This window comes from Oryzias melastigma, unplaced genomic scaffold, assembly GCF_002922805.2.
Source record: "Oryzias melastigma strain HK-1 unplaced genomic scaffold, ASM292280v2 sc00250, whole genome shotgun sequence".
NCBI lineage: Eukaryota > Metazoa > Chordata > Actinopteri > Beloniformes > Adrianichthyidae > Oryzias > Oryzias melastigma.
In genome coordinates this window covers 68,988-92,622 of record NW_023416890.1, presented here as the reverse complement: position 1 = coordinate 92,622, position 23,635 = coordinate 68,988, and the positions used below count along the sequence as shown (strand labels likewise).

Below are 23,635 nucleotides of genomic sequence, written 5' to 3'. Positions count from 1 at the left end.
GAAAGCATGCACTAGTTTCTCCAGGTCCTGCTTAGACATCAAATCTTTAATCCTTGAGATATTTTTGAGATGATAATAGGCTGATTTTGTGACTGCCTTGATGTGTTTATCAAAATTTAAGTCTGTGTCTATCACTACACTCACTACAGTGTACTTGGTGTGTCATCAGGAAAGAGAGTTGATAAGGAGACTTGGTGGTGGAATGAGGAGGTGCAGGAGTGTATACAGAGTAAGAGACTAGCTAAGAAGAAGTGGGACACTGAGAGGACTGAGGAGAGTAGACAGGAGTACAGGGAGATGCAGCGTAAGGTGAAAGTAGAAGTGTCAAAGGCAAACAAAGGGCTTGCGAGGACTTGTACGCTAGGTTGGGTAGTAAGAAGGGAGAGACTGACCTGTACAGACTAGCAAGGCAGAGAGATCGAGATGGGAAGGACATGCAGCAGGTTAGGGTGATCAAGGATAGGAATGGTAATGTGGTGACAGGTGTCAGTGGTGTAATGGAAAGATGGAAAGAATACTTTGAAGAGTTGATGAATGAAGAGAATGAGAGAGAACATAGAGTAGAAGAGGTAGGAAGATACTCAGCTTTACATCGCCGTGTCTCCTGATGACCTTGAATCTTTAAACACTCTTAAATTGTATTTTAGACATAAAGTCATGGATGGCAGAAAACTTCCTTCATCTCAACCAGGACTAAACAGAAGTTTTAATCATCTGTCCTGAAGACAAGAGAGAGAGGATTTTACCAACGCGGTAACACTTTATAATAAGATTCCTTAACAAGCGCTCTTAACACATTAATATGCATTATTAATGTTCTTATAAGGTTTTAGTAAGACATTTATTGGTGTAATAAGCCTAATAAGGCTTATTAAATTCCTAAGTTAACACATTTACAAGCATTATTAATGTGTTAATATGATGCTTATTGTTACATTTATTACCATCGTATACGTGGAACAAATTGTTAGTAAGTGTTAACAAGCTTAATAAGAATCATTAACTAAACTTGTTACCAGATTACTAAGCCTTATTCATGTGTACGGTTCTAGCAAGACATTTAATAGCATTATAGATGTCTCACACCGACTTGTGTGTTAATAAGCTTAATAATAATCCTTAATAAATTTTGTTAACAGATTTGCAAGCATTAATAATGTGTTAAATGCTAGTAAAATATCTATTAGCATTATAGGTGTCTTGCAAATACCTGATAGTGTTAATGAGAATATTGACTACTCAGTTAGACCATTGTCTACAAAGATCATATTAGTAAACTGGTAGTAAGCTTAATAAATGTGTTAATAAACTTTGTTAACCATTTATTGAATGTTTTGCAGCACCTTATCTAAAGTGTGATCAAAAACTATATTAGTAAACTGGTAGTAAGAATAGAATAGCAATACTTTATTCATCCCAGGCTTGGAAATTAGGCTGTTGCAGCATCAGGCATATACAGAAGATATTATCATATAGAGAAAAAGCAACATTTACAAAAAATAAGGAAATAATATACAATAAAAAACAAAAGCAAATTGTGCAAGCTTGATAAATGTATCAATAAACTTTGTTAGCCAGATCGTTTTTTTTTTATTTTTTAAAGCAGCCTTCCAAGAATACCATGAGGGTGTTTAATTCGTAATCGCTCACGTCTCAGTGGCCACCGACTCATGCTGTCCTGCAGCTCCGTAGCCTTCCAGAACACTCCGTTAGCCTGGCTAGCTAGAGCCTTTCCCATACACAGGAACACCTTACTTCGGTGCCCCTCCACACGCCGTTATGCAGCTTCTTATCTCTCTGGAACGCCACTTAATCGCAATTCTCTCACTTCCAAAGCGCAGCTCACTTCTGCTTATTTCCTCAATCATGAAACACTTTCCTTTACCGGCACGCATGTGTCAAGCCAGGACCATCACGGTGACATATTGTGATATCCTCCCACCTGTGACGACATGCTTGCTTGTGAGCTTTGTCTCAATAAAAACAACAGCGCCACTTACTGGCCCCTCCAGGCATTACATATTTTACTTAAGTGGAGCTCACTCAACCTGGTTACATATATTTTGAAAATAAACCGGATATTCTCATGTATGTGGATATAACTTCCTGCCAAAATTGACGCGGATCACTCGCGGCTCGCGCACAAAATAGACCAGACGTCGAAACGATCCGCTGCACGGTGCGGGCCCTCCGCGGAGGACCGCGCCGCTCCGCGCCGCTCCGCGCCTGGAGTGAACCACACCATAGGTTAACATGGGTGCTGAATGAAAGCGGCCTCCGCATCCAGTGTGAACCCGGCGTCAGAATAGGTGTGTTTGAGATGAGGGGTGACCAAGATGGCGCTCTGAGTAGTCGTGTTTTGCTGAGCTCTGCAAACCTAGCTGTCTTTTATGAAAGTATACAGTGTACAAATACCTTTTTTGTCCCTTTTTTATATTTGTTTCATTTTTTTATACCTTTTTGAAAAAGTTAACCACGCAATATGAGCAAACCTGAGAAGAGAAAGACGGAACTCAAGAAACCACTAGCTAATGTCGGCCATGTTAGCAAGCCTGCTAATACTAGCAAACGCCTGGGGGTGGATGACGCTGTCATCTATCTCACACAGCTCACTCACACCTGGATGGTGGTGGAAGCATGGTGAGAATCACTTTCTTTGATTTCTCCAGCGCCTTCAATACCATCCAGCCTGAGGCTGATGGTTCTGGTGGGTCCACTGTCTCCTGGATCACTGATTACCCGACAGTTTGTCCGGCTGGGCAGTGTCCTGTCTGATGTGGTGATGAGTGGTGTGGGAGCCCCACAGGGCACTGTTCTCTCTCCTTTCCTGTTCACCTTGTACACCGCTGATTTTCAATACAACTCAGAGTCAAGCCACTTACAGAAGTTTTCTTAAGACTCTGCAGTTGTTGGGTGTATAAGCGGAGGACGAGGAGGAGTACAGGGGGCTGGTGGACCGATTTGTGAAGTGGTCCGGAGAAAATCAGCTGCTGCTTAAAGTTGATAAAACCAGAGAGATGGTCATCGACTTCAGGAAGAAGAGCACTGCACCGCAGCCCCTTAGCATCCTGGGTAAGGATATTAAGGTAGTGGAGGAGTACAAGTACCTGGGTGTGACCATCGACAACAAGCTGAGCTGGATGACCAACAAGAAGACCTGCAGCAGACTGTATTTCCTAAGGAAGCTGAGGTCCTTCAATGTGTGCAGCAAAATGCTGGAGATCTTCTACCAGTCAGTTGTAGCCAGCACTCTGTTCTTCTCTGTGACTGCTGGGGGGGCAGCATCACTGCAGGTGACACCAACAGCCTGAACAAACTCATCAGAAAGACTGGCTCCATCATCGGCTGCAAACAGGACACTTTTGAAGCTGTGGTGGAGAGGAGGACCCTCAACAAGCTGCTATCCATCATGGATAACCCAGACATCCCTCTCCACCCAGTTCTGGACAAACAACGGAGTGTCTTCTCCAAAAGGCTCAGACAACTCCGCTGTTCCAGGGACCGCTACAAGAAATCATTTCTTCCACATACAATAAGATTGTATAACTCCTCATCCCTCTGTAACAGATAACACACCAACTGACTTTTTAAATGCCTCAATTTGCACACTCCCTATTATTATATTCTGCACAGTACAATTTGCACAATTTGCTTTTGTTTTTTTATTGTATATTTGTCATGGTGCCTCTGTCAGTCTCCTCCCCCTCTCCTCTCCACCCGACTGCTAATTATCCCCAGCTGCGACCACTCACCTCATCACCTCGTCTGCCTTTTTAAGGAGCTTCAGGATCATCATTCCTCGCCAGTCCGTTGCCCCTGATGGTGCATAGTTGGTCACCTCGTCTAGTCACAGTCTTGCCACGTTTTTGTCAGGACTCTGTCTAATGCTTTTTCTACTCACCCTCAGGAATCTGTTACCACGAGTGGTCGCTAATATCAGCCTCAACCCGGATCCCCAGCTTGGTCTTCTCTCCAGCGGTTACACCACGAGCCTCTGCCTCTGTTCCGCGGACCTTCGCCCAAGACGGCCATCCCTTCCTGTGGAGGAACCTATCAGTGACGCCACCAGCCTCAGCCTCTTGCCTGGAGTCTACTTCCAGCCCTGCTCATGCTCTACCTACCTTACCTCACTATTAAATCCTTTACCTGCCACGCTCGTCTCTCGCTGTGTTTCTTCCAGGTTCCAGCGTCTGGGTCGCTGAAGTGTTCTGTAGCCATGACAATATTATTTCCCTTTTTTGTAAATATTGCTTTTTTTCTCTAGTATGTTAATAACTTCTGTATATGCCTAATGCTGCAACAGCCTAATTTCCCAGCCTGGGATGAATAAAGTACTTCTATTCTATTCTATTCTAAACCTGAAAAGCCATCTTCAAATAAGCCTGCTGACGATAAAATCAATCTGATCGACTCCATGGAAGCAGTTTCTGAACCATTCCTGATGGATGAAGATTTCCCTGCTCTTCCTTGCACACCCTGTGTTTCCCCGGCTGGTAAGCTGAGAAGAGTTACAGAAACGGAGACAACCACTGTCCTCTCCCAGCTCTCATCACTCACCCAATTGATAAACTCCAGGTCAGACACTCTTGAAAACTTGGTTAGTGGCAACTCCAAAGAGATCTCAGAGATGAAAAAAGGCTGTTCAAGAGAACACCATCCCAGTCTCAGCTGTTAAAGACTCCTTTGATATCGTCTGCACTGAGATAAGTGATATGAAGAACAGAATTGTTCACACTGAGACACAACTTGAAAAACTATAAAATGCAGATGCAGTTCTTTTGGCTGAGGTTCTGTGAGGTTCTTCTCAATTAACACCCAAGCTGGCATTTGGCCACCGGCACTGTAGATTTTAGATAACTGATTAAGTGAATAAGCAAGGGCTGCACGGTGGCGCAGTGGTTAGCGCTCTTGCCTCACAGCGAGAAGGCCCCGGTTCGAATCCCGGCTGGGGGATTTGGGACCTTTCTGTGTGGAGTTTGCATGTTCTCCCCGTGCATGCGTGGGTTTTCACCGGGGACTCCGGCTTCCTCCCACCGTCCAAAAACATGCTTCATATGTTAATTGGAGACTCTAAATTGCCCCTAGGTATGAATGTGAGAGTGAGTGGCTGTGTGATTAAGGCCCTGTGACAGACTGGAGACCTGTCCAGGGTGAACCCCGCCTTCGCCCATCAGTAGCCGGGATAGGCTCCGGCACCCCGCGACCCCGAAAGGGAAGAAGCGGACAAGAAGATGGATGGATGGATGGTGAATAAGCAAAATGATACCGGTCTAATCTGGGCATTAAAAGGCCTCCATGTTCTCTGGCAGCATGCAATTTAATTCTATTCAGGAATGGTCTTTTACCTCCAAATAAAGGTTTCTACCGCCTTGTTATATTTTTTCAGAATTGAACCAGGAAGGCCGAGGGGTAACATATTTCAAATGTAAGTAATCTGTAGAGTAGTTATCATTTTTAAAAAAATTATTTTACCCAAAAAGAGAGAGTCTTAACGTAGTCCAGCTCTGAAATTTACTCTAAATTATTAGTATAAGGGGCAAGAGATTTTCAGTCATTATATCATTTTGGCCTGGAGTTATACGGATACCTAGGTAAGTCAAACCAGAAGGGAGCTACCTAAATTGCCATCCTTGTCTAATCTTTGATGAGCATTCTTTAGATATGGGCTTAACCTCTGATTTGCTCCAATTAATTTTACACCCCGACGAAGTAGAGAATGATTTGATCATCAATAGCATGTAGGGTACGGCAGTTTCTGGGTTTGAACATATCCATAAAATATAATCTGCACACAGTAGTAATTTATGATCTGTTTGGGCCATTTAAAAAAAAGTGCATGTTTCTGCACTTTAGATCAGTGGTCCCCAACCACCGGGCTGCAGAGCGGTACCGGTCCATGGACCCCTTGCCACCGGGCCACAGAGTGGTACCGGTCCGTGGACCCCTTGCCACCGGGCCAGGGAAGTTTTTTTTTTTTTTTTAATGACGGAAATCTTTTTTTTTTTTTTTTTTTTGACAGGATTCTCACGATTAGCTTAAGCTTAAGAGCTGCGCAGTGCGTAGGTGAGCGCGTGCAGTCAGTCACAAGTTTAAGTTTTGTTTTGTAAAAAATGTCTTCCTCTCAAAATGTTGAAGCTTTTTCATGGAGCTTCAAAGTGTTGTGATTTGTTTCCTATTTAACATCAATTATTGATTTGTTGCACATTGTTCATGCACTATTTTTTTTTTTTTAAATGAGATGATCTTATAAATAAACTAGTTTTTAGCCACTCTTGACATAACAAAAAGCAAGCTGTAAGAGGTGAACTTTCTTTCTGAACTGATGCTTTATTGAATAACTTAACATTATAAAATATTAAGTTTATTTTTTTATTAATCGCATACGCTTATAGCCCTAGTGAAAAGTTACAAATCTAAACAGAAATTTAGATGTTGGATTGTTGTTTGATGCAAGTTTCCGAGACTTTTAACCGCAGACACATTCAGTACATTTCAGTTGCTATTCTTGGAATGCAGAACTGTGTGATTACAAGTTGTCTATCAACAAAAAAGCTGCAGGGTGGTGTAGCGGCCTCAGGAGATATATATTGGATATCTAATAGACACCCTGTGCTGAGTAGGATTTTCAGAAAGAACAACTTTATGCCCCCTTACGCAAAAGACCTTTGGAACTCTTAAATTTCTGAAATTTAAATTATACGTTTAATATTACCTGGATTAAAAAATGCCTCAAATACACAAATTGAATACACATCATGTTTCACTGCAGAAGTCTAATACAGAATAACAAAGACATAACCATTAAGAATACATTTTTACTTCGAAAGGATTAAAACTGGGTGGATCCAATTTTTTTGCATGTGTCTGATATTTTTCATGATAGTAGTATCCTTATGGATTATGACAGGTTCGGAAATAAACAAGCAAAAACTGTGCGATGAAAGTTCTCCCTGATTATTCCGTCAAGGGAAAGTTGACGGTTAAAAAACAAAAGCAAAAAACAAAAAAACAATACATCCAAGGCTCATAAAACTGGAACAATTTGTAGTAGTTCCTGATGTGTTGTAATCTTGCACAATAAAGTTAATGAAAAAACATGGAACTGATTGTTCTCCTAAACTTTAATATTTTGTGCTTATTTTAATCGCAACAATAATAAAAAAAATCCTGAAATTTAATTCCTAGTTTTTCCCTTCTCAGGTTAGAGTGGGACAGCAAGTCTTCAAACTGGGTCACAAACAGACAGAAACACTGCAGAAAGCGTCCATCTTTCAGATGAAGCTCCTAGAGCAGGAACTCTTTGCTCTGGAGAATCTCTGAATGACGTTTTGAACACAGATATGGAGATGTGATTACCGATGCTTTTGTAGAGCTCGTCAAAATAAACAAACCTGGTCTGTGTCTTCCATGCATTATAAACGAGTTATAGACAGACATCGCTCCATGTAGCAATCAGGCTGAAAACATTTGGCAGTACTTCCTGAATGTCTTTCTTTACTACCAATGATCCCTTTTGCCAAGTGAACAAACTAAAACAAACAACAAGATAGAAGTAAACCCAAAATGTGAAAATCGATATAAAAAGAAAAACAAGGTTCCAATGATGAGGTCTGTATCTTGACCTTACTCTGAAAAGGCTCTGAGGGGTGGTCTCTGGTCAGTATGGACAGAGTACCCTCTCTGCTAATAAAAGAGCTGCAAATATGAAGATGCTCAGAATTTTGTTGATTGCTGGGGAAAAAAAGCAATCACTAGAAAATAGATGAAAAGCGAGATCCTGAGCTAATGATTGGATGGACATTAATCAGGAAATATATATATATAATTGAGAAGGTAACTGTCAGGTCTTGACAGTTCCTGCTCCTCTGCCGCCCTCTCCTGGTCCAGTTTTTTCCCTTGGTTTCCGCTCGCCCTTTTTCTCTCTCTCCTCCACAGGTGTCCAGGATGCAGCAGGGAATCCTGGCACACCTGCGACTCATCACCTCAACAGTATTTAGGACTGGTTCATCCAGCTTCTCCCTGCCAGTTCATCTGCTTACCTCAAGTGTTTGTTTTCACCTGGATCCATCCCTGCCTGCCTGCCTGCCTGCCTGCCTGCCTGCCTGCCTGCCTGCCTGCCTGCCTGCCTGCCTGCCTGCCTGCCTGCCTGATTCCGTTCTGCTGGACCGTTTCCTCCCCCAACTTACCTGGAACTTTAATAAACACTTCACTGTCCAACTCATCGACATCTCCTGTCTTTTGATCATGACAGTAACTGACTCAGATTGAAATGGGATATATTTAATTTTTTTTGGAGAGAGTGGAAGAAATACATCAGACCAAGGGCAGATTTAATTGACTCTGAAACAATGGTTCATCCCCAGTTACGTTGCAAGGATTTTAGGGTGTTCTCTTTTTTTTCCATTGTTCCGTTTGTTCTGATACCTTATGTCTTTACTTGGAAATATTGGTTTGAAAATGTACTGAATGATAAAGGTTTGATTTACAATAGGTAATGGTGCAAGTGGTAATGAGTATGAAGATAATTGATTATGTGGAAGAATGTTCATTGGAGTACAGTCCTGTTGGATATTATTTGTTTTGTTATCAGGAATTTCAAGGTAGATATTTGTATCCAGCACTACACCATGTAACACCTATTTGAAAACTCAATAAAAACTGAATATGAAGAAAAACACAAAACAGCAGTTTGTGTCACAACTTACTTCAATAAAACAAAACTCAGGTCATTGTCTTTGGGGCTAAAGAAAAAAGGTTAGACGTCACTACAGAGCTTCAATCTATTCAACTAAGAACTACCAACGAGGCCAGAAACTTGGGTGTAGTGATAGACACAGACCTACATTTTGATAAACACATTAAGGCAGTCACTAAATTGGCCTATTATCATCTCAAAAATATCTCAAGGATTAAAGATTTGATGTCTAAGCAGGACCTGGAGAAACTAGTGCATGCTTTCATCTTTAGTCGACTTGATTACTGTAACAGTGTTTTTACAGGACTACCAAAAAAATCCATCAGGAAACTGCAGCTTATTCAGAACTCTGCTGCTCGGGTTCTCACAAGGACCAAGAAAGTAGACCACATCAGTCCAGTTTTGAGGTCTTTACACTGGTTACCTGTCTGTCAGAGGATAGACTTTAAAGTTCTGTTACTGGTTTATAAAGCTTTGAATGGTTTAGCACCAAAATACATGACTGACCTCCTGACCCAGTATGTACCAGCCAGACCTCTCCGGTCATCTGGATCCGGTCTTTTATCAGTTCCTAGAGTCAGAACTAAACATGGAGAAGCTGCATTCAGCTTCTATGCTCCACAGATCTGGAACAGACTTCCAGAAAACATTAGATCTGCTGAAACACTCAGTGTATTTAAATCCAGGTTAAAGACTCACCTGTTCTCAGTTGGATTTGATTAATATGTATTCAAAAGTTTACGTCCGCACTGTTTATCTATGCTTGTTTAAAATTGAAATCTTTTTACTTCATTTTAATTTTAATTTTATTTTAATTATCATATTTTTACTATTTCTTTTGATTGTTTCTTTTAATGTTTTATGTAAAGCACTTTGAATTGTTTCTGTGCATGAAATGTGCTATACAAATAAACTTGTCTTGCCTTGCCTTGCCTAGCCTATTTAATGACGCAGATGGGTAGTCTGTGCCTTCAAACCAGGAGCACGTGCTTTCCTAATTCAATTCAATTTTATTTATATAGCCCAAAATCACAAAGGAATTTGCCTCATTGGGCTTCAAAATATAAACAATTGTTAAAAACTAAACAGACTACATAAACTGGTTATCCCTGCCCTTAGACCCTCCCTCCCGGTAAGGAAAAACTCCTAAAAAACCTGAGTCAGGAAAAAAGAAGAAACCTTAGGGATTCCCACATGAAGGAGAGATCCTATCCCAGGACGGACAGGTGATACCAGAACTATCAAAGAAAGATTAGCTTCTACAGCTATGTATCTAAAAGAGTTCATTCAGATAAAGCTGAGGGACGAGTGATGATTAAGTCCACAGTCATGATGAAGAAGAAGTGCAGTCCACGACCAGGAGCAGGTGGAAAGACGACCCAGCAGGAATCACTCTCACTCAGAGATGCAGAATGGTGTCGGGGGCGTGGTCCACGGCCAAGAGTGGGAGCGTGGGCGATCCACCGAGGATCTGAAATCTCTCCCGCTCCCCAGAGCAGAGTGGGAAAGAAGAACAACATGTGAATGGAACTGCACCAAATCATCACATAAGTGTGGGAGAGCATCTTCTTTCCAAAGAGACCGGTGTCCTCCATAGTAAACCCCTCCTCCGCATTATAAGTATTATCTTTTTAAGCATATCAGGATTATTTTACAGCCATTACAGGTTCAACTAAATTTAAACCTGAAAAACCACACTATTTCAGATACTTTTCAATCAGGGTTTGAGAAGAATTATTTAACTGAGACCATACATCCATTTTCTAAACCTGTTTTGTCCATTTTGGGATCACGAGACTGCTGGAGCCTGACCCGGCCGCTCGTGGGCAAAGGCAGGGTACACCTTAGATAGGTTGCCAGTCTGTCGCAGCTCTCTTAAAATCCATGTGCTCTCTTGTGGGGTCCAGATGACTCCACCCTTATATTGACAGTGTGATCCCTCCAATGACGAAGGTGGACAGGATTTTATGTTTGGTAAGGACACCACTAAAAATAAAAAAAAAGTTCAGCGTGCTGTCTTGTGGGTTCCAGATGACCTCAGTCCCAATGTTAGCATGCCTAGCATAGCACAAGGGTTAAGTGTATCTACTGATGTGCTCATGGCTGATGACTCGTGTCAATACACTGTTCTAGTGCTCTTAGACTTGAAATCTGCTTTTGACACTGTAGATCAGGGCTGGCCAATGCTGGTCCCAAGAGCAGACCTTCACCCTTCATTTCTATCTTCAGACTCATCACTCTGTCTGACACTCTTTTACCTCCACAACACTCCTAACAAACTCCTCCTTTAGGATAACTCCTACTCCATTTCTCTTCCCATCTCCACCATGATAGAACAACTTGAACCCTGCTCCTAAACTTCTAGCCTTGCTACCTTTCCACCTGGTCTCCTGGACACACAGTATGTCTACCTTTCTCCTCTGGATCATGTCCACTAACTCTCTACCCTTTCTCTACTCTCAGTCCAACATTCATGACTTAACTCTTTTCTCTCTTCCTAAGAACTCACCTTCCTCTTCTTCTTTGATGAACAGCATTCCAATTTTCACCGGCACCCTGTTGATGAACAGCACCGGTTGTTAACCCGAGCCTCGACCAATCCAGCATTAATATCATAGATCTGATTTGAATATTTGGTTTGTCTGAAAGTTTAAGTTGGATTCCCCTATCTTTGGGATATTTTCAATCAGTGCCGTACAAGTTAGAAAATTTTCCATAGGATAAATTGCTGTTTACAAAACCACTCGTCAGCTTTTTTAGGAGAGTTAGTTGATGTCTAATTATGCCAGTAAACAGCTGTTGTGTTCTTCATCCCCTGCAAATTTTACTAGAGAATAGCAGTTTTCTCCTTCCCAACTCCGTGCTCAAGCAGTGAATGCTGGAACATGAGGTCACATGACCGATTTTTAGCAAGCTGATTGGCTGCAACTAATGTCTGCAGACAGGAGCTGATGTATTATTATTATTTGATAATTATGGAAATAAATACTCATTTGATGGTAAATGGCGTATACTTGTATATCGCTTTCTATCCTCCTTCAAGGGCCCAAAGCGCTTCACAGTCACAGACCCATTCACCCATTCACATATATTCACACACAGGTGGTGGCTCCGCTGCTGAACACTGGCGCCAACCTCCCACCAGAGACAATTCAGGATTCAGTGTCTTGCCCAAGGACACTTCCACACACGGGCGGGCAAGGCGGGAGTCGAACCCACTCACTTCTGATCAGGAGTCGACCGCCCTACCACTGCACCACAGCCGCCCGTTTGATGTGAATTTGTGATTTAATTCTTGAAGTTCTTTTGACTAGCTTTGCAATGCTACCTTCTTTTCTTCGGTTGGACAAGTAATGAGAAAGCTATGACACTTTGAACACTCTAATATTTGTTTTGGGTCACAAAAATGTTATTGTTTGTTGTTTATTTGGTAATGAAATTACACCCTACTTGTGATCACTTAAAATGCCACGAATTTCTTATTTTTTGACCTATCTGAAGGATCTTTATACCACTGGAAATGTCTCTTTGAGCCCTTTACAGAGACATAAAAATCCGAGCAATGCAGTAAATTAAAAAATGTAATCACATACTTACGTAAATGCAACACCATAAAAATGTTCCAGACTTGTTCATATTTTCTTTAGAACTGCGATTTCACAGGGTGCTTGCAGTCACTTCACTTGTGGTGGGGTCCATTACTGCTCTTTAGATATGCTTTAAAAATGAACGTGACTTCATTCCATAGAAAGCAGATGTGGACTGTGGCGTAGCGCTTCTCGTGAGGACAGACGTCTCTCTTGCTGGACCAGCAGTGATTACAAAATCATGTGCAGACTTTCAGCTTGTTTGTGATCTTTATGAATGTAACTAAGTAAACATATTGAATAGATAAAAATGCGGCTCTGTTCTAAATATATGTGTTTGAAACTAGGTGATAAAAGCAGCAATGAATGGACAGATGACAGGAGCAGTGTGATGACGACTCATAAGCATCATAAACATCTCAGCATCAGAGCAGCAGCTGAAGGAGGCAAACCAGCAGCTCCTCTTAGAACAGGAGTATGAGAGGTAGAACCGCTGAGGTCCAGCCAAGTCATCCCTGCAGCAGAGGAAGTTTATTCAGCATCTATTTCAATACAAAAACATTTTTTCAGAATTGAAAATAAATTAAAGTGTCAAGGAGATTAAAAAAAATCACTTGTTAGAAATAGTTCGACGATAACTACAATCAAACTGTTTGAAGTCATTATTTTTGTAATGGCCTTCCTCTCTGCTGTTCTCACTTGCCACCCTTCCAAAGTCTTCTGCCCCCTCCTGCCACTCCACAGAAAATGTTATAGCTCCACCACTGAGCTGGAGGACGCAGAGATGAGATTCTTTTTGGGAGTGACAGGATAGATCAGGAATCAATCCAAAAGGAACAGATCATGTTCTGGAGAGAAATGCAGAAGGAGCTGGTTCCGGTTCCAACAGCAGAGGGCAGCAGAGATGTGTGCGAGAACAGTGCGTGTGATGCATTCGTTGTAACTCAGAAATACAAAGTTCTCACTTGGACTGACTATTGACCTACGAAGGCTACAAATTTACATGCAGGGAGCTTTTAGATCCGTGTGTTTAAAACATCCTCCAATTACTAATATAAGTAACTACAGTCAAAGAGGAAACTCTCAATAAGCTAACAGCTCTTTGCACGCACGGATAGAAAGTAACGGGGAGTGTGACTCTGACACATCGTTCATGTTTCCGTTTAACGGCACCGAATAATTCAAACTCCTCGGACGACGTCAGGAAGCGCGTTTGTCCGGGTGGAAGCTAGGATTTCCACACGCAGAGACTGGACCTTTGAACGCAGCGCAGCTGTCATGGCCGACGTTCGTGGTGAGTTGAAGAAGTCTGTTTTCATGACCTCTGCATTCTGCTTTAGAGCTCGTGCTGCAAATATCCGGTACCACCGAGGTACTCACAGCGCGCGTGAGAGGGTCACGTGCCGTCTCTTGTAAACTACTGCAGTCAAGTGAGCCGCTGTTCGCTCAGCCGCGGTCAAGCCAGCCGCGCTACAAAAAAGTCATGCGCCCGTATTACACGGTTTACGGCAGAGCATGAAACTCGGTGGAAGAGCTTTCTGTTGGAGCATTAAACGTCAGATGTGCTCGGAGTAAAATGAAAAAGAGAAAAAAAATTCTATAACAAAACTACGTATTCTATCAGTGGATATTTGTACTAATAATCTGTTATTTATTATGTCCTTTCTAAAGAGAAATGTTTAGAGTTTTCAATAATGAAGTTAAATAAAGTCATTTAAAAAATAAACGAGTCCATAATTCCAGGCCTTAGACAGAAAATGCTTGTTCTACTGGTCACCCTCTATTACCCCAAGGAGACTTTTGTACTTTTACTGTATAGTTTTTGAAAAATTAGTAGTTAAACTTTGCATTTTTGACGAGAAATAAGTCAAAATGGCCATCTTTGAATGTAAATAAAAAGATTCTGGTCCATAATTCCAGGCCTTGGACACTATATGCTTGATCTACGGATCACCGTCTATTATCTCACAAAGACTTGTGTACTTTTACTGTATAGTTTTTGAAAAAAATGTCTTTGACCTTTGCATTTATGACGAGGAATAAGTAAAAATAGCCATCTTTGAACGTAAATAGATTTTGGTCCATAATTTTAGGTATTGGACACTATATGCTTGTTGTACACGTCACCCTCTATTTGCCATGATTCTGTGATCTGGTTTTGTTATGTTCTGTTTTCCTTGTCAGTCTCACCATGTTCAGGTTTAATCAACCACAGCTGTCTTCATTTAGTTAATTGTCCTTAACCTATTTAAGTGTCTGGTTTTCAGTTTCTCATTGCCAGGGGCCGTTCCAAGAAGCAGGTTCAACAAATTTAGAGTTCAAACCTGAACTTAAGAGTCACTGGACTTAAAATTCTCAAACTCAGGGTTTTCGGTTTCAGAACAGCTGAAAATGTTTGATTCAATCAACTTGAAGTTGTTAGAACCAGAATCAGGTGTGAGCGTCGTGACCATTAAAAGCCCTGATCAATGGAGCAAAGACAGCACGATTCACCATGGCAACGGGAACAAACATCTGAGTTTAGTACTTCCGGTGGCGGAAATGGATAAGTTCCTTCAAGCATATGCGACTATAGGAGAACATTTTCTGCAAGAAAAGCAACACAGCTGCAGCGATAAAACGGAGAGAAAATATCTGCAGTTATTTGAATCATTTCAAATAATGAATAAATAATGTCAGGAAGGTTATTTAGTCACTTGTTGAGTAAGGAATGGTTTTTGATCTGCTACTAATTTAACCAGTAATCTCCGTAATCGCATGATTTTCCAAAAACCATACAGTAAAAGTACACAAGTCTTGGTGAGGTAATAGACGGTGACCTGTAGAACAAGGATACAGTGTCCAAGGCCTGGAATTATGCACCAAATTTTTTTTAATTCAAAATGGCTATTCTAACATTTTTCTCGTTAAAAATGCAAAGTTTAAAGACATTTTTTTTCAAAAACTATACAGTACAGGGAGACAAGTCTTTGTGAGGTAATAGACTGTGACCTGTAGAACAAGCATATAGTGTCCAAGTCCTGGAATTAAGCACCAAATTTTTTAAATTTACATTCAAAGATGGCTATTTTGACATATTTCTCGTCAAAAATGCAAAGTTTAAAAATTTTTTTTTTCAAAAACTATACAGTAAAAGTACACAAGACTTGGTGAGGTAATAGAGGGCGACCTGTAGAACAAGCATATAGATAGATACTTTTATTACAGACTCAAGGTCCATTTGCCACAAAGAGACAACAGATAAAATACTTAAAAGCAATAAAAGAATGTACATATATATAATAAAAAATGTAAAAAATAAAATAAATAAAAAGAGACACTATGATAAAAGTAGAAGAGCCAATAAAAACAATGACATAAAATTACAAAGTATTGTAAACTTAAAAAACAATTGCAGACTTAAAAAAATTAAAAAAATTAAAAAGTTTAAAAGAGACGACCATACCAAAACCTCCAGATTGAGGGCTGGTATTTAAAAGGGCTGTATTTCACATTGGTTAGAGTTAAGAGGATTTGATTATTTGACGTGTTAAGACGATAAATAAAACCATAAATAAAATGTCTCAACAAAGCTTTAAGAGTATTAACTCTTGCACCAACAAACAAACTGCTTGCGCTGCACCACCGTGGCTGTTTTAACAAAAGTCTCATCATTATTTCAACCTGCAGCCTCCTCATGCTGGACGCTCTGTAGTTTGTCCACAGGTGGGCAGTATACAGTGGTGTGCAGTAAGTTTTAAAAAGAAGAATTTTAAGATTGTTGGAGCATGAATAAAACCTGCGTGCAAGCATGTTTGCCTGAGCATATAAAATACAACGTTGTCTGTGGATGTCATCATCTGTAAATTTATCATTAATGACATGTCCAAGATATTTTACTTTATGACAGACATTAAGCTCAGAATCGGAGAGTTTAAAAGCAGGGAAATTCAATGTTATGTCTTCCTTTGTACGACAAATCATCACAGCACTTTTACTGGAATTGTATAAAATATCATTATTTAAACCAAATACAGAACAGACATTTAAAAGTTGTTGCAAACCGGAGCTGCTGGGGCTAAAAACAACCAAGTCATCTGATTTACTTTAAAACCACCAATCATGCAACTGGTTTTACATGCATTTAGATCCTTCGACAGGTCATCCACATACAGGTTAAAAAGAAGTGGGGATAAAATACTTCCTTGTCTTACTCCATTGGTTACACCAAACGGAGAAGAGACACTTGATCCCCACCTAACCATCATTTTCTGATGGGCATACCAGAAGGCTAGTAGTCTTATAATATACCATGGTACGCCCCTATTTTTCATTTTCATAAAAAGATTGGTGTGATTAACTCTGTCAAAGGCTTTAGAAGCATCAATGAAACACATAAGTACAGAAGAATTATCTTGTCTGTACTTATTAACAATTTTTTTCAATGTAAAAATGCAGGTGTCTGTTCCATGCTGAGCTTTAAAGCCAAACTGATTATCAGCAGATAAAATCAAATCCTTAATTGTTTGTAATAAAATTCTTTCTAAAACCTTAGAGAGGACACTGGCTAATGCTATGGGTCTGTAGCTGTCAATACTGTCAAGCCTGCCTGTCTTGTTTTTAACAATGGGCACCATCATTACAGACATCATGGAGTCAGGTAAAACCCCATGAATCAAAAAACCAGTAAAACAAATGGCAAGAAGCGGGGAAATCCTTGGGCTGGCATACTTTAGATGCTCACTGGTGATGTGATCTGGGCCACAGGATTTGTTATCACTGAGCATTTTGATGGCATCAGACACTTGGTGTGAGGTTACTCCAATGTTTCCCTCACACACTCTTTCCCCCATTTCAAACGCATCATTTCTAACACAATTGAACAAGGTGGAGTAATGCTGTCTCCAGAGCTCTGCGATGTTGTCTGCACCTGAGACGCCTTCGATTGTGCCTGGTAGAGACGTCTTACAGGAGTTGAACATTTTCACCTCTTTCCAAAAGTCATTTAAGTTATTTTTTAAGAGTTTTTTGGTCATTGAATCCACCCTTATGCTCTCCTCGTTCTTACAGATAAAGCGTAGAGCATACTTATAACGTGCATTTGTCATCTTTTTGTGTTCAAATACCTGCCCCTGTCTAGGTTTTCCTGCTTCGACCCATGAATGAAAGGCATCTCTGGCTTCAGCAAAATATTCAGCTACATGATCATTCCATCCTGGTCTTATTTTCTTCTTCCTCCGTTTAGTGAAGTAGAGAGGCTTACTGGCCTCATGCAAAGAGTTAATTATGTAATTGTACATGACACTAAGCCCCTTGCTGTGTGAGGCATTGCTACAGTTAGCATTACAACACCAGATAGCATCTTTAGGAAGCAAGATGTTGCTCAAGAATGTATCTGTTTGGCCATAGTAGGTCAATATTTCTTTTTCTGTAATAGATTCCCAATCTAATTTATTCATTTTCACGGGGATGTTACTTGATAGAGCAGGTAAATGCTCACAATTAATTGCCATAGTGAAAGGGATATGATATATAGTGTCCAAGGCCTGGAATTATGGACCAAAATCTTTTTATTTACATTCAAAGGTGACCATCGTAACATATTTCTCGTCAAAAATGCAAAGTTTAACTACTATTTTATCAAAAACTATACAGTAAAAGTACAAAAGTCTCCTTAAGGTAAGCAGGGGTGGCCAACCCTGGTCCTCAGGAGCCTCAACCCTGCCTGTTTTCTAGTTCTCCCTGACCAGCTTCTTGCTGATTAGTTCACGTAAATGATTCCACATCCTGATTGACTGAACACACCTGATTTCAATTGTCAGCATCAATCAGTCCAGGGAGAGCTGGAAAACAGGCAGGGTTGAGGCTCTTGAGGACCAGGGTTGGCCACCCCTGTAAATAGAGGGTGACCTGTAGAACAAGCATTTTCTGTCTAAGGCCTGGAATTATGGACTCATTTATTTTTTAAATTACTTCATTTAACTTCATTATTGAAAACTCTAAACATTTCTTTTTAGAAAGAACATAATAAATAACAGATTATTAGTACAAATATGCACTGATAGAATACGTAGTTTTTTTTATAGAATTTTATTTCTATTTTGCATTTTACTCCGAGCACATCTGACGTTCTAATGCTCCAACAGAAAGCTCTTCCGAGTGTTATGCTCTGCCATAAACCGTGTAATACGGGTGCATGACTTTTTTGTAGCGCGGCTGGCTTGACCGCGGCTGCGCGAACAGCGGCTCACTTGACTGCAGTTTTAAAACTATGAGGTAGCTGCGCATGTCTTTACCGCCACAGTGAGTCACGCTTCCGTCTGTCATTATCTGCAGGCACACGGCTTCGTTGACGCCATAAGGCTCGGTAGAGATGACTCAGCACCATAGACTGTAAAAATAATGGACTGAGCGAGCAATGAGGTCCCCCATTGGAAATGCATTACTTCCTCTCCTCGCGAAAGTAGGCCGCCGCTTTCACCGTCAATTCCTGAAACGGATATTGCCATTTGCAACCCATCTTCAGCGATTGGTCTGAGTCATATCTGAGTCATGGAATCTACAGGAAGTACTGTCGCCAATCAGGAGTGAGTTTATTGCAAACGTCCGCCTCTTTCCACGCCTCGACCACGAGACAGCGGGATGTAAACTGCTTCTACTTTAATAACACCGCTTCGAGAGAAATATACAAGTCATTGTTAAAGCCTTTGAGGGAGAACCATTCCAACATTCGATTCTGTCTTTGGGATTTACTTACATTTATTCCTTTTTGTCGAGATAAAAGGAACATTTGGGTGACGCCGCTGCAGAACGGCGCGTGTCCCCTCCCCCGCTGCAGTTTGTCTCTTCACATGCGCTGCCAGGTTACAGTCTGATCAGATGCACGTGAGAAGGGCGTTCAGCGGTATTTAAAATAAATAACCATCCTAACAAGTGAACAGCTGGATCTTTTTTCTGTTTGAAAATACGACCAGGTCCTTTCAAGTTTGTCTCGCGCTCCTCAGACGGCTGCATCCAATTCAGGCTGCAAGCTGGAAAAGTGAAGAAGATGAAACTTTGGTTGGTGATTTTATGGAGGAGCTGTACCATTCCGTATGATACGCAACTTATAATTTATAAGCTACAACCAAAACATTGAAATAAAGAAAAATGAACGTTAATCAAACCAGAAAGTCCAAACACATAACCTCAGAGTGAAATCTATTTCTACAGAGTAAATCCTCATCTAAAAATGTCGACAGCATGCTCCTCTTGTTGTTTTAAACTGCTGCATCGGTACATTCCATTGAGGAAAACAACAGTAGGACAATGATTGGTACATTGTTGAATTGTAAAGTAGGTGTTAAAAGGTCTTCACGGACCCATTGATGAAGTCTGCTCCCATTGGCTACCCGTCATCTGTCACTCAAACCCCCCAGACGTTCGACGTCAGAGCCACAAACGCTTATTGAGCCATCTGATTGGTCAATTTATAACTCTAATTACTTGTGATAATGGAAAAAAATATTTTCAAAAAATTAAGATCAGAAAAAAGAAGTTAATCAGAAAGCAGCAGAGGAAGAATGATTATTCTGACATATAAAATGACTGAGAAATAACTGTCTGTTTCTCAATGGAAGTCAATGGGACTTTGGCCTTTTTGCAACCCAGTGGTACTTCCTATTGACCTTATTCCTATGCCCCATGAGCCTTTGCGTGAATTATGGGTGAAACTTACGGTAGACGCCGGAACTCGCATGTATTTACATTACAACTGTAGAGCCGACAGCAAAATTCCTTTTGTTTTGGATCTATAACTACATATAAATGTGGAAAAACCAGCTGTCATGTCTTAAAAGAGGCGACGTAACAACTCCGGTGCCTGATAAAATTGAGGGATTGGAGGATGACCTTAAAAAACACAACATATAGTAGCATTTTTAGCTACTGTTTTTAACTACTTTCCCAATTCAGCAGCGGCAGGTGGCGAAGCTATGAACCATCTTAAAAGTTCACATCATAATTCTTTATTTCTGCCTATTTCTGCCAGAGTTAGCACACAGTGCTGATCAATTGTAACGTTATCTCTTCACGTGCTTGTGTTTACATGCTGCGATGAGGGATGCATCGCGGTGTAGCTTTTGTCCGTTTCATGTGTTGACAAAGTCAGTTGCGGTTTAAACAGGTAATTTTTGAATATCTGATACCAGGAGATGCAGCGATTACACACAAAATGTGTTTTCTGCTCTTGTGACACTGCTGTCAGCAGCGCGGTTAAGTTAGTTTCATATTCGACATTCGTCACACATTCGGTAATGAACGGCAATATTTCTCAATCGCCTTTAATAAAAAACACCAACAATGTTTTTCCTGAGAGATAATAAAACAATCAACATTCCACATGACTTTCAGCAGCAGCTCGGGCAAAGCGCTCCGGCTCCACTCACATTGCAGCGTCGTTTGTGGTGGTCTGCTCGTTACGTGGATCGTGAAGAATGAAAACCAGTCATGTGAAACATTGATTGTTTTATCATCTGTCAGTAAAACATTTTTGGTGTTTTTTTTAGCAAAGGCGTTTGAGAAATATTGCCGTTCATCGCTGAATGTGTGACGAATGTCAAATATGAAACTAACTTAACCGCTGCTGTCAGGTCTCTGCAGTACCCGGCGTCTCTTCTTCTCTGGTGATCTGGAGTAACCCGACCATAATGTTGGATACTGATTTTCCTCTGTGTGTACTTTATCCACAAAATATAAGACTTAAAATGTTCATCCACATCCTTCTGACTTTATCCTCGCCCGGTAGACGGTAAAATCTGTACCGAGGAGGGCAGCTGCACTCCCTCTTCGTCAGCAGCCCATGTCCCACAAAACGCTCCACAAATTTAATTTAGTTTGGCTGTTAGTACAACCTGCAAAACATGCGCCTGAACTGCGCAAAGACATTTTTAAAAACTTTGAGGGATTAAGTAAAACTCGCTTTTAAAGTTTGCATGCACCGCTAAAGCTAACAAAACCGGCAACTTTCAGTGGAAACAAATAGAGCCGGGTAACTTCCGGTTGCTATGCCGGAAGTTGCACCAATAATCCCTTTTACATGAGAGGCCCCAGGAATAAGGTCAATATGGAACACGGAAGTAGGGGGGCTTGCTCTGTCCAGTAATTCTAATATACAGTCTTTGATCACTTCCAACTACAAGAACTGTCATGACACAGTTTCCCACAATGCATTGTTTTGTAGTCATCCAGGCTTACAGTGAACACACTACCAAATTTCCAGCTGCACTTGCTATCCAGCAGGCACCTGTGCCCGCCCGCTCTCACTGTATATTTTAATGATGATTGACATGAGATGTTGGAGCAAAACCACACAACATGCACCCCACACACACCAGTCGATGTGCGCAGCGCCGCTTCTGCCTGGTATCTCAAGCACGCCTATTTATTCACTCCTGACAGATTTTGCAGTCACGTGACCTACAAATTATTTTTTTTTGGCTTCTTTTAAACAGGAGTACTCACACTTTTTTGGCATGCAAGCTTCTTTTGAAACGAGAAGCTCCAAAACATCTATCTGTCGGTCTGTCTGTCTATAAATAATTATATATGTGTGGGGCAAAACATATTTAATCAGCCACCAATTGTGCAAGTTCTCCCAGTTAAAAAAGATGAAAGAGGCCTGAAATTTTCATCATAGGCATACCTCAACTATGAGAGACAAACTGAGAACAAAAATCCTTAAAACCCCATTGTCTGATTTTTAAAGTCCCCTTGTGATTTTTTTTTTATTTAAAAAAACATTCCCAGAATGATAATTATTGAGTTTTTTTTACCAAAATCCCACAACCTAAATGTCTTAAAAAGTCATTTTTCATGCTGATCTGAAGCCTCTGTTTCCAAAATGTCCTCTGAGGGGGCGTGGCTTTTGGAGCTCCGCCCCTGATCCCCCCTGTCTGATTATGAATGCTCTGTGTCTCACTAGCATAAATCTTCACCGCTGCTGCATAAAAACGTCCATCAACATGGGTAATGTCCAGCTGTATGGTTCTGATCCGGATGTCAGCTGGGACGAGGAAGTGAAGAGCAGACAGTTTACAAGCAGTCAGAAAACATACACGTTGACTCTGTCCAAATTCGGGTTCTGCGTCCTCCCTGGGCTGAGTTTGTCGGCCGGTGACATCACAGCACAGCGACAAGTGCTGTCCAAATCCAACGGCTACTTCAAATGCGCCCAGCGAACGCGGCCTTCCTTTTCCCAAATTGAAGGATCGTTCTGGTGTATCCTCCTATGCTGACCGTATCCCAAGATGCATTGCGGTCGGCCCCGAAGATTTTTTTCTGGCAACAATGGCGGACGTTGATGCGGGACGGAGTCGGCGAAATTTCACTTTTAAATGTAAGTAAAAACTTTAATCTAATAAGCTTATGTTTTTTATGATTAACATAAAAATTTTAACGTTATTTTGATCTGAAATGTTACAACAGAACTGCTTATATCGCGGTCTCGGCTTGTATGCTAGATCCTGCTGCTGTTCTTCGGTCGTTCGCTTTTGTTCTTTCTTGATGAAAACGGAAATTAAAAACCTAATTTTATGTAATTTTAGGGGCCAAAGAACAGACGGCAGTAATTATAAAGCTCCGGGGTGAAAATGATAATCTTTTTACTGGCGCCAATTTTTTTCCACCTGCTTTGGCAAATCGTACATTTATATACGTCTTCATCATAATAATAGAGCCGGCGTCACCGACCCTGTTCTTCGTGAACTCCACTGCCCTGCTTCAGTAATTCCTGATTAGCTGGATTGGATGAGCTCCGTTTCTGATTGACTGAACACACCTGATCAGGTGAGCAGAAAAGTAGCTGAAACAGGGTTAGCTGCCAAACAAACAGGGCAGGAGCTCAATAACAACAGAGTTGGTGACATTACTGTAGAGTTGAGTGTTTTTGTGTTTTAATGTGAAACATTTTTGAGAGGGATTAAACCTGTCATCTCTCCTGCTTTGTTTTCTGTGTTTTTCAGGACAATCCTGGAGAAAATGGATCTGCTGGAGAAGTACAGCAGTGGGTGAAAGAGAGGAGAGTGAAGAAAGAGAAGGAAGGAGTGAGCCACAGGCTGAAAGAAGAAAAATAAGAAGAAACAGTGATGAGCTTCTAGACCTAAGCAGAGAGGACATGAGGCAGAAGAGCAGAGAGAGGAGGGAAACTTCTGACCAACTTTAGTCTGCTGGAAAGAATTTCCGTTAAAATCCTTAGATGTCTGAGAATAAATAAATGAAGTTTATGTTTGATATATTAAAAATGTTTGTTTTTGTTAATTTAAATAAAGATCTAAATCAAACACAGTGATTGTCATGGATTAATTGTAACTTTTATTTCCAACTATTTACAAAGATA

The 23,635-nt window shown here is 40.9% G+C and overlaps 1 protein-coding gene across 3 annotated transcripts in view; it reads left to right on the top strand.

The window, feature by feature from the left end:
- The first annotated feature begins 13,213 nt into the window (after positions 1–13,213).
- The window catches only part of mettl22 (methyltransferase like 22), a 45,333-nt gene continuing 34,911 nt past the window's right edge, over positions 13,214–23,635 (top strand). Inside the window, exon 1 of one of the 3 annotated variants that reach the window (XM_024261486.2) lies at positions 13,214–13,576. The gene's annotated coding sequence lies outside the window, so the exon portion shown is untranslated. The remainder of the gene's footprint in view (positions 13,577–23,635) is intronic. The other 2 variants (XM_024261487.2, XM_024261488.2) reach the window with 2 other exon arrangements.